This window comes from Myxocyprinus asiaticus, chromosome 26 (genome assembly GCF_019703515.2).
Source record: "Myxocyprinus asiaticus isolate MX2 ecotype Aquarium Trade chromosome 26, UBuf_Myxa_2, whole genome shotgun sequence".
NCBI classification, from domain to species: domain Eukaryota; kingdom Metazoa; phylum Chordata; class Actinopteri; order Cypriniformes; family Catostomidae; genus Myxocyprinus; species Myxocyprinus asiaticus.
Window position 1 is genome coordinate 36,579,355 of NC_059369.1, and position 14,710 is coordinate 36,594,064.

Consider the following 14,710-nt stretch of genomic DNA (forward strand, 5'->3'; position numbering starts at 1 on the left):
TATCATCAAACTTCATAATTATGCACTGTATCTCATCTGCATTAGTCCCCACTGGCTTTTGTCGGAAGAACTGAAGGATCATCTTTCCCTTTTCTTCCATGGAGTTCTCAAGTTTTTCCAGAATGCTGATGTTTGTAAGTGATTTAAAGTGGTTATACAGTTCTTTGGGTGTGAAAAGATACGGCCAGTCATTTTTCAACTCAGCAATGGATGGTGGTGGACAGGCATTGATGGACTTCTGTTGGAGATATTATGTTGCTTTCATTAACTGACTGAGATACTCTCTCTCTATCCCAGCTGGCCCCTCAGTACTATAGAAGTCCTTCATTTATTTTTGTTTATCTTTAAGACTCTCCTCAGTTTCTTCAAGGGGACACTCAGGCTGCCATCTCACACAACCGTACTGGTCAGCAGCTCCTGTAGCAATGTCTTCCACTGGTGAATTTTAGGTCTTTTTCTGTTTCCTGCATCTTGAAAATGAGCAGCCACGATTAACATGCTCTACTCTTGTTTTTAGTTGAGTCAAAAGAGATCCATAGCCAGTGCCAATCCTTGTGCCATCTCTCAGGACATCAGCAAAGCTTTGTGAATACTGTTTAACGATCTTCTTAGCGACAATCAGGCACTGTAATTTTGATGGATTTAACTCTGTCAGTCTCATTTCATCAACAATGATTCTTACCATTTCTCTGCGATCTTTAGCTGTAGGGCGATTTCCCAGTGCAATGGCTGTTTTAATACCAGAAGCATCCTATTCCAGGGAACTTCAAAGTTTTCAGGCCATACAGATAAATCCACAGTTGTATTGGAGCTGTTTGTGCTGGACATTCTTGGTGTGCTTGAGGAACTAGACTTTGATACCACAACAGAGGATTCTCCATCATCAAAGAGTATGTTTGTGGATTCTAGTTGTGTTACTTTGACATAACTTGTTTGGTCTGAAAGAAAAAATTTTTTCCTTGTAATAGCCTGATACAGCTCAACATCCACAACCAAAGAACATTGAATTAGTTCAACCAAAAATGATTCTCTCATTACTTACCCTTATATTGTCTCAAATGAAACTACTTTATTCAGCAGAACACTAAGATATTTTCATAACTGTACAAAGTCAGTAGCGTCCTTAATTGGAGTCCTAAACTTTTAAGCTCCAAAGGACATAAAGGCAGCATGAAGGTAATTCATATGATGCCAGTGTACAAGGAAGTGTAATCAAACTTCATATATAATCATGCCAAGGAAACTAATGATGTCAAGATCTATAGTGAAAAAAAAAAAAAAAAAAAAACATTTTAATCTGTCTTCACTCAAAACTGATTATATTACTTCCAAAAACAGGGATTAAACCCCTCCAGTTGTATGGATTATCTTTATGGTGCCTGTAAGTCCTTTTTGGAGCTTGGAAATGTTGGGCCACATTGACATGCGTTGTATGAAGAAAAAAAAAACACATCTCCATCAAAATTTCATTGTTAGTGTTCCACAAAAAAGCAAAAGTTGTTTGAGTTTGAGACAGTATTAAAGGTGAGAAAATTATCATTTTTGGTGAAATCTTTATTTAAATCTTTAATGTTAAGTGCTTTTAATACAGTAGTGATCAGAAGATTGACCATGACATAACTTCTACATTCCACACATTGAGTCGTCGATGGCACAGTATTGGCATGATGTGATCAGGGAGATCCTCCTCTTTAATGAGCTGCAGGTCAGATTTGGACTCAACTCCTATGCTCGCCATCTTGTTCAGGAGAGAAAGTAGTTTCTCCTCTGGTAGCCCAGGTAGGACTGCCAACACAGCATCTCGTACATCCTCCCCTAATGCTGACATGACTCTACAAATCTGGGAGAGAGTGATGAAAAATAATCACTGGTAAGCCATTCATCTTGTACTGCACTAATGGATAATAATCAAGGAGATTCTCTTGCTTTACACACACGTAGTTTGACTCTTGAACTGTCTCTGTTAGACAATGGATGCCCATATCAACTAGCTCCACAGCCTGCTGCCTCCTCACAACAAAGTAGACAGAATCATTAAAGTGAATTAAAATCAGCTTAATCTTATCCATGTGTAGACCTTCTTCATCTTGTTTCAGTACAACATACATGTTTTTTTTTTCTTTTGTACTTTGTACCTTTGTAAATGACTTCATTTGCAGCTACAGTGGAGTTATGAGTGAAATTAAATGCTGCCGTTGCTACCTTAATGCTTTCATTGTAGTCACCAATATAAAATTCATTTCCTCTTTCCACCTGAACTACAGGTGGAAAAAGAGTCCTAGCACTTATGTATGATTGAAAGAGCTGATGTCTCTCTGCTAAAGTAGCACACAGGTTTTTAAAGTTGTGCAATTTTCTTGCACACTGTTTGAAGTAAGTGTGCTTACTTTCAAATCTCAGAGTCCAAAGATGGATCAGAGGTCCAAATTGGGTTATAAGCTCTGGATAGTGACAGAGGTAGTGGTGTTTTGGTTTAAGGGAAAACTCCGAGAATAACTCCACTCTAGACTGGATGTATTCTTCAATGAGGACACCCAAATAAGCAACCTGATCAGCAGTAATAGCTGGTGAACACACATGCACAAATATTTCTCTCAGGAGCAAAATCAACTTCCATACACTACTTTCGCTTGGGTTTTTTGTCTCCAACCAATAAAGGGAGGACCCTCAACAGGCACCAATTTTGGACTGCATGTCCACCCAACTTCCCAAACATCTATTTGGACAAAACTCAGGAGGTTTGTCATTTGCTTCACTTCCTAGATAAGTAAACTGACTTATGCTTCTATTCAGTTCTTCAAACGTGAAATGTATCTCTGTGTTAACCAAGTGGTTGATGCATAATGCTAAGTCACAGGAAACAATGCCCTCAAAAAGGTCATGAGCTAGACATGGTGGGAGACCAGGTTGGCAGACATGAAAGTAAAGCAGCTGGTTGAATACTGAGTCAAATTTTATTCCACACACTGATTCTGTGTTGCTTTCTCATGCTGCTGATATGACAGTTGTGTTCTTTTTGATCCAGCTGACAATGGACTAGACTCGAATGTTTGTCTATGTCACAAAATCTAAAAAAAAAAAAAAAAAAAAGCACTCCTGCTGAAGTTTTCCAGGAAGCCACCAATACTGTGTGACCCCAGATTGTCTCCTGCTATTGCGCACAGAGCCCCTTTAATAACTTTACCATCCTTCAGTGCAATGCCACTCTCCTCTAGGTCTTTAAGGTCATTAATCAATTGATTAAAAACAATTTCCTGTCCAAAATGCTTAAAATCTTGTTCCCTGCAGAGAAGAACAAGCTGCATGTGATCAATATTGGACCTGTTGTATGGCAAAATATCACCAAGTGTTAAATATACTGCCAAAATGTTGTTTCTTTCGGCCTGATCCTAAAGGATTTACAACCTCAAATACATCTTGATAGAGAATCAAGGCTATAGATGATTTGTCTGTTTTAAATAAGGCACTATTAGCAATATTATGTCAATCCCAAATGTCCTCGAACACATCATTTGTTGGTAGGCGAGAATGTGATAGTTCATATTGCTTTTTGAAAGCCTCTGATTCAAAAAGGGCATTAAGAGTTTCCTTTATAGGCACATACTGTGCAAAGCATTCTTTCCCTGAGTCATTAGTACCTAAATACACAGGGACTGGTTCGACATAATTAAAGCAGTTTTTAAAGACTGTCTTGTGACACTGATCTGTACCCAAGGCATAATTGCCTGCCTTAAGTATATCGTTCTTTTTGAGTTCCTCAATTATTTTTATTATTGTGTCACTAGACACCCCAAGTTCAGACAATCTGTCCTTGAGTTTTAAAAAGACATATGACTGGGCCAGATCATGAATTCCTTGGACTTCCTCAATGATGGTCTGAATTACAGATGAAGGTAAAAGAAGCTTTGCTTGCAGTTTTAAATAAAACAAAGTCAAATTCTTCAGAAACAAATCTTCATCTACACTTTCAAGGACCTCACCTGGCTCAGGTCCCTCACTCTCATCTAGAGATGTACAGGATTGACACTCATGTTGTGATGGGTTTGCAAAAACTGCTTCGTGTAGATGCTCAGGTGGACTGTTTTTGTGTGTTCTTGAGATATGAGACACAAATGCGGATTTAACACGAAATGTCCTCTCGCAGCTCTTAAAAGGGCATTTTATTTCCCTGCCCTCATCTATATGGCCCTTTAAATGCTTAATTAAGCCCTTCAGACTTCTAAATGTGAAATGACAATATTCAATCTGGCAAATCAATGTTGTGTCTGTTTGGTCAAATCTGATACCTCTATGAGACCTATGATACCCCTTATGGTCACTATATAGATGAGACTTGAATGCTGAAAATTTTGTAAAAGCACATGAACAGTCAGGTACACCACAGGTGAAGGAACAGTTTGGAACATTACTGTGTACTTTCTTATGCTGAGTAAAACCTAGAATGGTATTAATCTCATGCTGACACAATTTACAGTGATACATTTCTAATTTCTATTTAGGTTCTAATTATAGTAAGAGAACAATAATTAATACATGGGAACTTTGAACAGTTAAAGAAATTGAAATCACAAACATTTTGCCAGTTTCAAAAGATACATTCCTACAACATCGATCGCATCAAATTGCTTCACATTCAATGTAGTTATGATGCAGGCCTCTGTTAAACACTACTTTTAAATGCCCTCAGTAAGAAATTTTAACTGCTGAAATAAACGAGAAAATCGCAGCATCAAACCATGTTAACATCTTATTTTCTAATGTGCTTGTTACCCAAACTGACTGCAAGTACGTATTTACCAAGTAGTTTTGTCTCACAAGCACTTCAGTCGAAATGTCATGTTCGTCAAACAGCTCTAAAAATACTTTCTCTACAGCAAAGGCGAATTGCAGCATTCATCCATGTTAAAATGACATTTACGATGTTTTTTGTCGATGTCTTCACCTTTTAGCTCAGGTTCGCCTCACCAACTGCAGTTCAGCCGTTATGGCGTGCCCCGTCACGCTCAAGCTGCCTCGCGCCTGAAACAAGAACCTTAAAGTTAATGACACATTCCTAACTAACCAAACGTAACGTTACTAAAAACAATGGAATCAAGGACTTTTACATCCCAATAAATGTGGTGATGACACGCTTTTGTGAACTACAAATCGATAAAATTAATCACATCTGACATTATATGGGCTAATGTTATGATTTTTTTCTGTTCAAAATGTCAATGCTTATACCATATTAAATGAAATAAGTATAACAGAGTAGTGTGCTGTAATATTTATGGACATAATTTAAGTGAACTTACCAAAAATTGTGAGTAATTCCTCTTTTGCTCCAGTCCACCAGATTTCAAACCTGAATGCATCCAATAATGCCACATCACAATAAATTACTGTACTGTGAAAACACATGAGCTACAGTGACAACATCACCTACCTGTAAATTCACTTACAGCTGACATGGAAATATACTGTTAACAACTGTAATAATTTGTTTGATCCATAATGCATTGCGAACTAAGTTAACAACTTGTAAAATGTTAAAACAGTAAGTTTCTGTAGAATTTTGCTGTAGAAATTACAGCAGTCTGTTACAGTGTAAAAATAAATAAAAAAATAATAAAACATAAAATACAAATTAAGAAAATGCAGTGTTTTTATTTTGACAGCTTTAAAAGTTTTTAACAGAAATGGGATGTTCAGAATGAAATGCAACATAAAACTACTACTGGTCTTTACTGTATGATTATAATACATTCATATTTTTTGAAGCTACTAAAGTTACCTAGTCAAGAGAGTGTTTTCTTGTTATGGTTGTTTGATTATTATGACACACTACACTAGACAGCAGCAGGTCTATTAGCTTACATTTATACTTACATGTCCAACATTTTAATACAAATCAGCTTTTTTCTCCGCTGTTTACATTCACTTTAGACATCACTTTCTGTGTTGACATAAATACCTCACCAAGACGGGCATTTTGGTGGCATTTTCAGAACACACGCTCATGATCAGCACAAACACATAAGCCTCCTGTCATTCAAACAGGGAGCAGCTGTTACTAGATCGCTAGCGAATTATAAAATAACATGCTCTGGATTACTTTCAACAGCAGAATAAGAATATTAACTTTCTAAAAAGTGACACAGGCCTAGGCTATCACAAATATAGCTGGTTATTTTTTTCATTATTGACCTTTTAATCAGTCTGCTTGTCCGGTCGGGAAAGTAAAATTCTCTTTCACTTGCCCCTTCAAAAATCCACTTGTCCCGGACAAGCAGACAAGCGTTAATGTCGAGCCCTGATTAAATATTGTATTCAACATTCTCCAATAAAAAAAATTTATTCTGCAGTATAGCTCCTAAAGTAAATGTATGTTGTTTTAAATGAGTTTTAGATATTATTTTGGAAAACAAGCCAAAAAAGACTAATCAAAAACTTATTTTGTTCCAGTGTATAATGGTCTAAAACTACACTCTCTCCCCTTTATGTTCACTTCGATCCATCTTTAACTAACAAAAAAACAAACTTTCTCTTCTTAATAGAGCTACGTATCACCAATTTTCTTCATGATAAGATACACACAGTGAACGTGACACATATATTATGATTCACTACGTCACGAGCCATCACATTATTATTTAGCTGCAGCAAACGTGCGTGAGTGACAAGCGTCCCCGCGCCAGAGTGTGCATCAGCCGGGAGAAGATTCATTCTCTTCCCCGTTCACTTCACGCAACTCATAGATGCAGTGCTGACCGTACAGAGAAATGCCAGTTTCTGAGTTTATTTTCATAACCCGCTTCCTTATTATTTGAACTTTAATAAAAGATGCTTTAAAGATATAATGCCGGGGTGTTTCATTGCAAAACGGAATGCGGCACAATAATCATTTTAACTAGATTGTCTTGTTTTCATAATCGTTAGAGGCCAAAATCATAATTGAAAATAAAATGTGATTAATCGTCCAGCCCTACTAAGTGCATCTTTAAACAATTCACAAATCTTTATCTAAATGTATTAAAATGCACTCAACTAACAATATTTAAGGGGAAAATGCCAATACCTAAGTGTATTCATTTAAAATTTATTTAAACACTAGGCTACATGCACATAATATTTGGAGTCCTCTATGTGTGTTTTGCAGTATTAACATTAACAATTAATCAATTAATTGATGGTTAATTTCCACGATGATCGATTATGAAAATCACATGCTATTTATTGTTCTGGTGATTGGCTCAAACAGTTGCCTCAAAAGTTTCCATTTGAAGCAAAGATGGCAGCATCCAGGTCACTACTTCCAACCTGTGTCTGTTGAGCAATTGCATTAAGATTAATGGGAATACTAATGGATATTTCTCTCCAGGTATTTTTTACCCCCTTTGAGAGGACAGTGTAGTGCAGGCAAAATGGAAGAAGCTTTCTGAAGTGGGTTAAACTGGTAATAGACTCCCTCTAGATGGCAAATAAAGCAAAGTGTTGCCATGGAGAGAGAACAGTGTGACACTTGCATATGTAATCATACACAGTCTGTGGGAAATGGCAGTTTTCAGTCTGTGATATTGGTGGGAAGATAGAGGGGACTTCAATCAGGGGTCTAAAATCACAGTTCTTTAATTCCAACATCCACTGACCACTGTCAGCTAAGGATTCCTTTATTGTACTTGAAAGAAAGTTGCACCTGAATATAAGTCACACCAAGTCAAAACCACATTTTTGAGACAGAAAAAACAAAGATAAGTTGCACTGACACCCTAAGGTTGCATGCTGCAGGCATTAGGACCCAGAAGTCACCAACTTCACTTCCGCTGCTCAGCATGTCATGTCGCTCTGTGAAGATTACCTCAAGACCTGTGCATTTTGTCACATTGTATTCGGGCTCATTTTAATCAGGATAATCTGCTTTATGTAATTGTGTTTCATTTTTTGTTTATTTTTCAACAAATACTCCATATCTGTTGAGAACTCGTAGTGCTTGCACAAAAAATAAATACATTTTAGTCTGGAAGTGAAACAATATGCTTGTTTTATTAGATTAATTAACGTTAACGATTGACGATCGAGAATATTTTCTGATTTTTCTTTTTTTTTTTTTCTGAGCGCTTGCTCAGAAAATATATAAAAAATAAACTAAGTATTTGTGAATTTACACTTTCAGACATGCTGTTATTTAGATGAGTATGGCAGTTTGATTTAAAAAATGTGTATGAATTACAAGTGTATAAATATTAAGATGCCCATTTTCAAGAGTCAGAGTGGTAGTAATTCTTACCTATTGTACAGTTAGACACGGAGATAATTTAAACAGATGTAAAAACAAATTAAACAACAAATAAAGATGCAAACACAAATCTGAGTATACGTGATGTTGCATGAGTCGTGACAGACGGCGTGTGGAGTGATAGAGAGAGTTTGAGTGATTTCAGTTTCACTTTCTAACATACACATGCACTGTCCATTCAAGGTGCTCTCAATCTCTCATCACTCATCCAAGCGCTACTTTGTGAGAGCCCCGATATAAATCAGAGATATACACTCACCGAGCAATTTAATAGGAACTTATTCATGCAATTATCTACTAAGCCAATCGTGTGGCAGCAGTGCAATGCATAACATCATGCAGATACGGGTCAGGAGCTTCAGTTAATGTTCACATCAACCATCAGAATGGGGAAAAAATGTGCGACTTGGGCATGATTGTTGGTGCCAGACAGGCTGGTTTGAGTGTTTCTGTAACCGCTAATCACCTGGGATGTTCACACACAATAGTCTCTAATGTTTACTCAGAATGGTGCCAAAAAAACAAAAAAAAAACAAATGTAGGATTATCCACGAATGAAGCCATCAAATGAACACAACACCACATTCCACAGATCAGAGAGATACCCCACCAAGCCATTAGAGAGTCATAAAACGAATCCATGGCGCCTAAATTGCTGAAGGAGACTGTCTCCACCATTCCTGCTTAATCTCAAACTAGGGTTTGTAATGATAGAGCTAACCCATATGGACAACCCTTTTTTGTTCCATAAACTTAAACCATCTGTAAGACCAAATGGCCAAGTAAGACCTTGTGACCTTAAATGCATAAATCCGCAGCCATATCAGGAAACGGAGACTCATGAAGGAATCCATGAATGTTGTACCTTCACTGATTTAACCCTCTTAAATGTACAGAATGCATGTAAACCTACAATGTACACCATACCTAGCCTTGCTAGATAATTCTGAAAATTACTTTGACCTGTGATTACTTTCATAACTGACAAATTAATGATTATAGCCTGATGTACCTATTAAAATATGTGTAGTGATTTGTAATAACTTCTAACTAACAAATCAATAAGTATAATCATTAATCTTGTATTATTCATCTCATTCTACTAATGATATGATAATGAATGATAACTAACCTGATAATATACCCTGACAATCAGGTTTCTCATAACGTGTAATGTTTTATCCATGTTGTAAAACCAATGAATTAACCAGTATGATTTGTAATCAGGGATTTTCACATTTTGTTACTTACACGTGTAATACTCATGAAAGTATGTCACAGTTAGTATGTAAATGCTTGCTTGTTTACATAGAGAATGTTGATGACAACGAATGTCATGTCTCTTGCAACGTTTTCAAGATATAAAAGTTAATGATTAAACATTCACTATTTTGAGCGGGAATCTACCACACAAAGGATCGTAAATCAGCTGTGAAGAGGACAGACCAGTCGACCATGTGACTCTGAAAAGCCACTTCTGACTGGCTCAGGACGCCTTTGGGGTGTGGCCAATTTCAGTTTAAAAGTTCCTAAACAGGAAGAACATGCTCTCTTACTTTCTTCGCTGCTTCTTCTCTACTCATCTCTTGCTTTTCACTGCAGCTCTTCAGCTCCAGATCCTCTGTGCCATGTAGAGTTCAGGAAAACTCGGGACCCGAAGTCCCGAGGAAGCCTCTCACTCTCTGCTCTACGTTTAAGACACCCAACGGGAGTCGCAAGTCCTCCTTGCAGAAGGCCTCGCTTCATCCAGACAACAAACTATCAGCGATCATAACAGAGTCCAAGACATCGACGAAACGAACTTTCTTCAAATGCCAAAGAACCAAGCAACACATGGAAATGCAACGACACGCAAATACATCTCCAGACTTTTGCTCAAAGTGCTGGTGTATTAGTTAAATATTTTGGGTAATCCGATTGCAAATCGATTTAGACTCAAAGAAGGATAGATGGTTTTTAAGGCATTGTCAACAGACTCTATGTATTGATCATTTATTTCACATTCTGTCACTACTCACCAACCTGTTTCATGTTGTATATGTTAGATTAATTTTATGTTTAGAATAGCAATAAAGTTTGTTTGTATTTAAAGATAATTTGACTGTGGTATATTTTGATAAATAATCTCATCCCTGTTTTTAAAAGATTTCGCTTCAAAGCTGTACCTAAATATATGTAATATTATTTTCAATAAGGCATGAGAATAATAATACTCCAATAATTGAATTAACCATAATTCCCTTATTAAAGCTAATTCCTTACAGTAGAAATTGTGAGCGGATACAACAAGATGTTGTATTACAATTTTAATGGTGGAGAATTTTATTCAGACAAATAATCTAGTTATTTGTCATTTATCTAATTTATAATGGTTGTCGAATGCGACTAATTCCATTATAAATTTCCTTACATAATAATGTAGAATAAGGACAGTTTAATTTAATTCCTAGCTCACACATACTGTTTCCCTACATATAATGGTGGAGGTACGTGGGCACTTTAACCCATCCCATGTACATTTATACTACCAAATTCTCTACATATAATGGTGGAGAATGCGTGCAAAGATCTAAGTTAGTTATTTGATATAATTTCGCTACAAAAAAAAAATAAAAAATAATAATAATAATAATAATAATAAAAACTCAGTTCTGCAGATGGAAATGCCTTGTTGATGAGAGAAGTCATTGGAGAGTGTCCAGACTAATTCAAGCTGACAGAAAGGCTATGGTAACTCAGAAAACCCCTCTGTACAATTGTAGTGAGCAGAATAGCATCTCAGAATGCACAGCAAAGACTGTAAACAGATACTAATGATTTCTCACTGAAACGTTTTTGGAGCTTATAATAGATATATTTCTCTTATTTTTGAATGTATCTCTACTGTGTGTGATGCTCTCATAGTCTTTACTGGTTGCCAGTATGTCACAATGATATTTGATAGTGACAACAGAACTACTCATGACTGTTTTCTATACATATAAATGTTAGCATTTCACAATTAATGTAAAATGAATGTAATTTACAGTGTGGGGCATAAACATAACTGCAGTGTATAGGTTAACTTGTAAACGTGTAGCAAAGGGCCCTTTAAAAAGAAAATTTGGTGAAGGGATCTGTATAGGCCGATCTCAGTGTTAAAAAATAAATAAATCTGTTAACGTATCAGCCTCAATTTTCCTGATTGATGCACCACTAGAAAATACAGTATATATAACATTATTTGCCAATATGTTTGGCTTTCTATCCTTATTATTGTACTTCAGTCAATGTATTTCAGGTTTTGCAAACATGCATTCAGAGCCACGTTTTCCCCAAGAAATCTGTTTGCATATGAAACACCTACTGTAGAGTAAAAGAGGCAACATATCAATCTCTTCTCATCATTAATGTGATTTTCTAGGAAAATATTTAGCATGGCAACTTTCATTCAGTCTCTGCAAGACAAATTCTTAATTTCTTTATTTTGTCCTTTTTTCCAGCCATGTTTCGGCACGAGACACAGCAGCCAGGTGAGAGGGAGGGAGGAAGTAGACCAGTGGCATTCAGCTCTGTCTCAGAGCAGCAAGCACAGTAATTGAAAAGTGCAGAAATGAAAAATTTTCAATCAGAATGTGAAGGCTGCAGCTCATTGTACTTCTGCCAAGCATAACCAATAAGAGACTCAAGCATCACAAAACAAAACACACCTTGTTTCACAATAAATAACTACCAAGGCCTATCATATCTGACACGGCTCTAGCTGGAAATGTTTTTTTAAGCATTCTGTTTTTCCTTCCGTCTTTTCCATCTTCTATTCCCCTCGCACTTTCACCCTGTCTCTCCCTCTCTCGCTGTCTGTTATTATGTCTTTTATTGTGAGAGCATGCTGTAAAGGAGGCACTTGGATTGAATAAAAATTTTGTACAAACGCAGCACTTCCTTCATCTTAAAACTGAACAAACAATTCTGTCTTTGCTGCTGAAAGCATTAAGCAGCAGTTGTAAATGCTTATAAATCCTATAAAATGCCAATGTACACGCAGTACTTTAGAGTCTTATGCAAATTAATCTCTTTTTAGTGATTTATGGAAAGACATCATTTCATGTGAAAATGAGGCATTTGTTTGCTAAGTACTCAGCACTGACAAACCATTCAGGGGTGTGACAAGAAAAATGACTAATCATTGAATAAATAACCTTCAAAACCTCGCTGATGACTGATAAATCTTGTTAGTTGGAGATTTTGAAAAAAGCTGTTTTACATATCTCTCTTCCTCCGTCTTATTCTACACCCCCATGAAGCTGTGAATACTTTAGACCGAGATGACTGTCACAAGAACACTGAATAGCAAACTATTACGAGCTGATGTACCTCTACTGCCATCTGTTGGTAACAGTGAGAACTGCGCCATTATCTTACAGCACCTTACAGGGATGTGATATGGATTGTAATAACACTGCCTTGTAAGAAACAGCTGTTTGTCATCATTTGATGTTTGCTGTTAATTTAAATACATTTGCAGCAGTTATTAAAATGCCTAAACTCAACAAACCGATAAATGTTGCCCTCTTTTTTTTTTTTTTTTTTTTCATTTAGACAAGTTAATAAAGCAAACATATGTTCAAAAATACATAAATCACTCATAGCACCAGTGAGCAATAATTAACCTGTAATGTTCAATACTCTAATCCAGGTGTCATTGCAATGTTTTATATTGTATTACTTTCCCATAATAAAAGTTTATTTTTCATTGGCTAAACCTTTCGGAATTATCGATACTTTAGGATCTGCCCATCCCCAGTACTGTCTGTACTCTATTTGATGAAGGACACACTTCTCGACCGTTAAAACAGTACTTCTTTAGGTATGCATACCAGTAGTTTGAATTGATTTTGGACATACAGTTGTGCTCAAAAGTTTGCATACCCTGGCAGAAATTGTGAAATTGTGGCATTGATTTTGAAAATATGACTGATCATGCAAAAAAAACTGTCTTTTATTTAAGGATAGTGATCATATGAAGCCATTTATCATTGTTTGGCTCCTTTTTAAATCATAGTGATAACAGAAATCAACCAAATGGCCCTGATCAAAAGTTTACATACCCTTGAATGTTTGACCTTGTTACAGACACACAAGGTGACACACACAGGTTTAAATGGCAATTAAAGTTTAATTTCCCACACCTGTGGCTTTTTAAATTGCAATTAGTGCCTGTGTATAAATAGTCAATGAGTTTGTTAGCTCTCACGTGGATGCACTGTGCAGGCTAGATACTGAGCCATGGGGAGCAGAAAAGAACAGTCAAAAGACATGCATAACAAGCTAATGGAACTTTATAAAGATGGAAAAGGATATAAAAAGATATCAGAAGCCTTGAAAATGCCAGTCAGTAGTGTTCAACCACTTATTAAGAAGTGGACAATTCGGGGATCTCTTGATACCAAGCCAAGAAGGATTTCAGCCACAGCTGCCAGAAAAATTGTTCGGGATACAAAGAAAAACCCACAGGTAACCTCAGGAGAAATACAGGCTGTTCTGGAAAAAGATGGTGTGGTTGTTTCAAGGAGCACAATACGACGATACTTGAACAAAAATGAGCTGCATGGTCGAGTTGCCAGAAAGAAGCCTTTACTGCGCCAACGCCACAAAAAAGCCCATTTGCAATATGCCCGACAACACCTTGACATGCCTCACAGCTTCTGGCACACTGTAATTTGGAGTGAAATACAGCTTTATGGTCACAACCATAAGCAATATGTTTGGAGAGGGGTAAACAAGGCCTATAGTGAAAAGAATACCATCCCCACTGTGAAGCATGGTGGTGGCTCACTTATGTTTTGGGGGTGTGTGAGCTCTAAAGGCACGGAAAACTTGTGAAAATTGATGTCAATATGAATGCAGCATGTTTTCAGAAAATACTGGCAGACAATTTGTATTCTTCTGCACGAAAGCTGCGCCTGGGACACTCTTGGACTTTCCAGCACCACAATGACCCTATGCACAAGGCCAAGTTGGCCCTCCAGTGGTTACAGCAGAAAAAGGTGAAGGTTCTGGAGTGGCCATCACAGTCTCCTGGCCTTAATATCATCAAGCCACTCTGGGGAGATCTCAAACGTGTGGTTCATGCATGATGACCAAAGACTTTGCATGACCTGGAGGCATTTTGCCAAGACGAATGGGCAGCTATACCACCTGCAAGAATTTGGGGCCTCATAGACAACTATTACAAAAGACTGCACTCTGTCATTGATGCTAAAGGGAGCAATACACAGTATTAAGAACTAAGGGTATGCAGACATTTGAACAGGGGTCATTTCATTTTTCTTTTTTCTTTTTTTTTGCCATGTTTTTTTTTATGATTGTGCCATTCTGTTATAACCTACAGCTGAATATGAATCCCATAAGAAAAAAAAAAAGAAATGTGTTTTGCCTGCTCACTCATGTTTT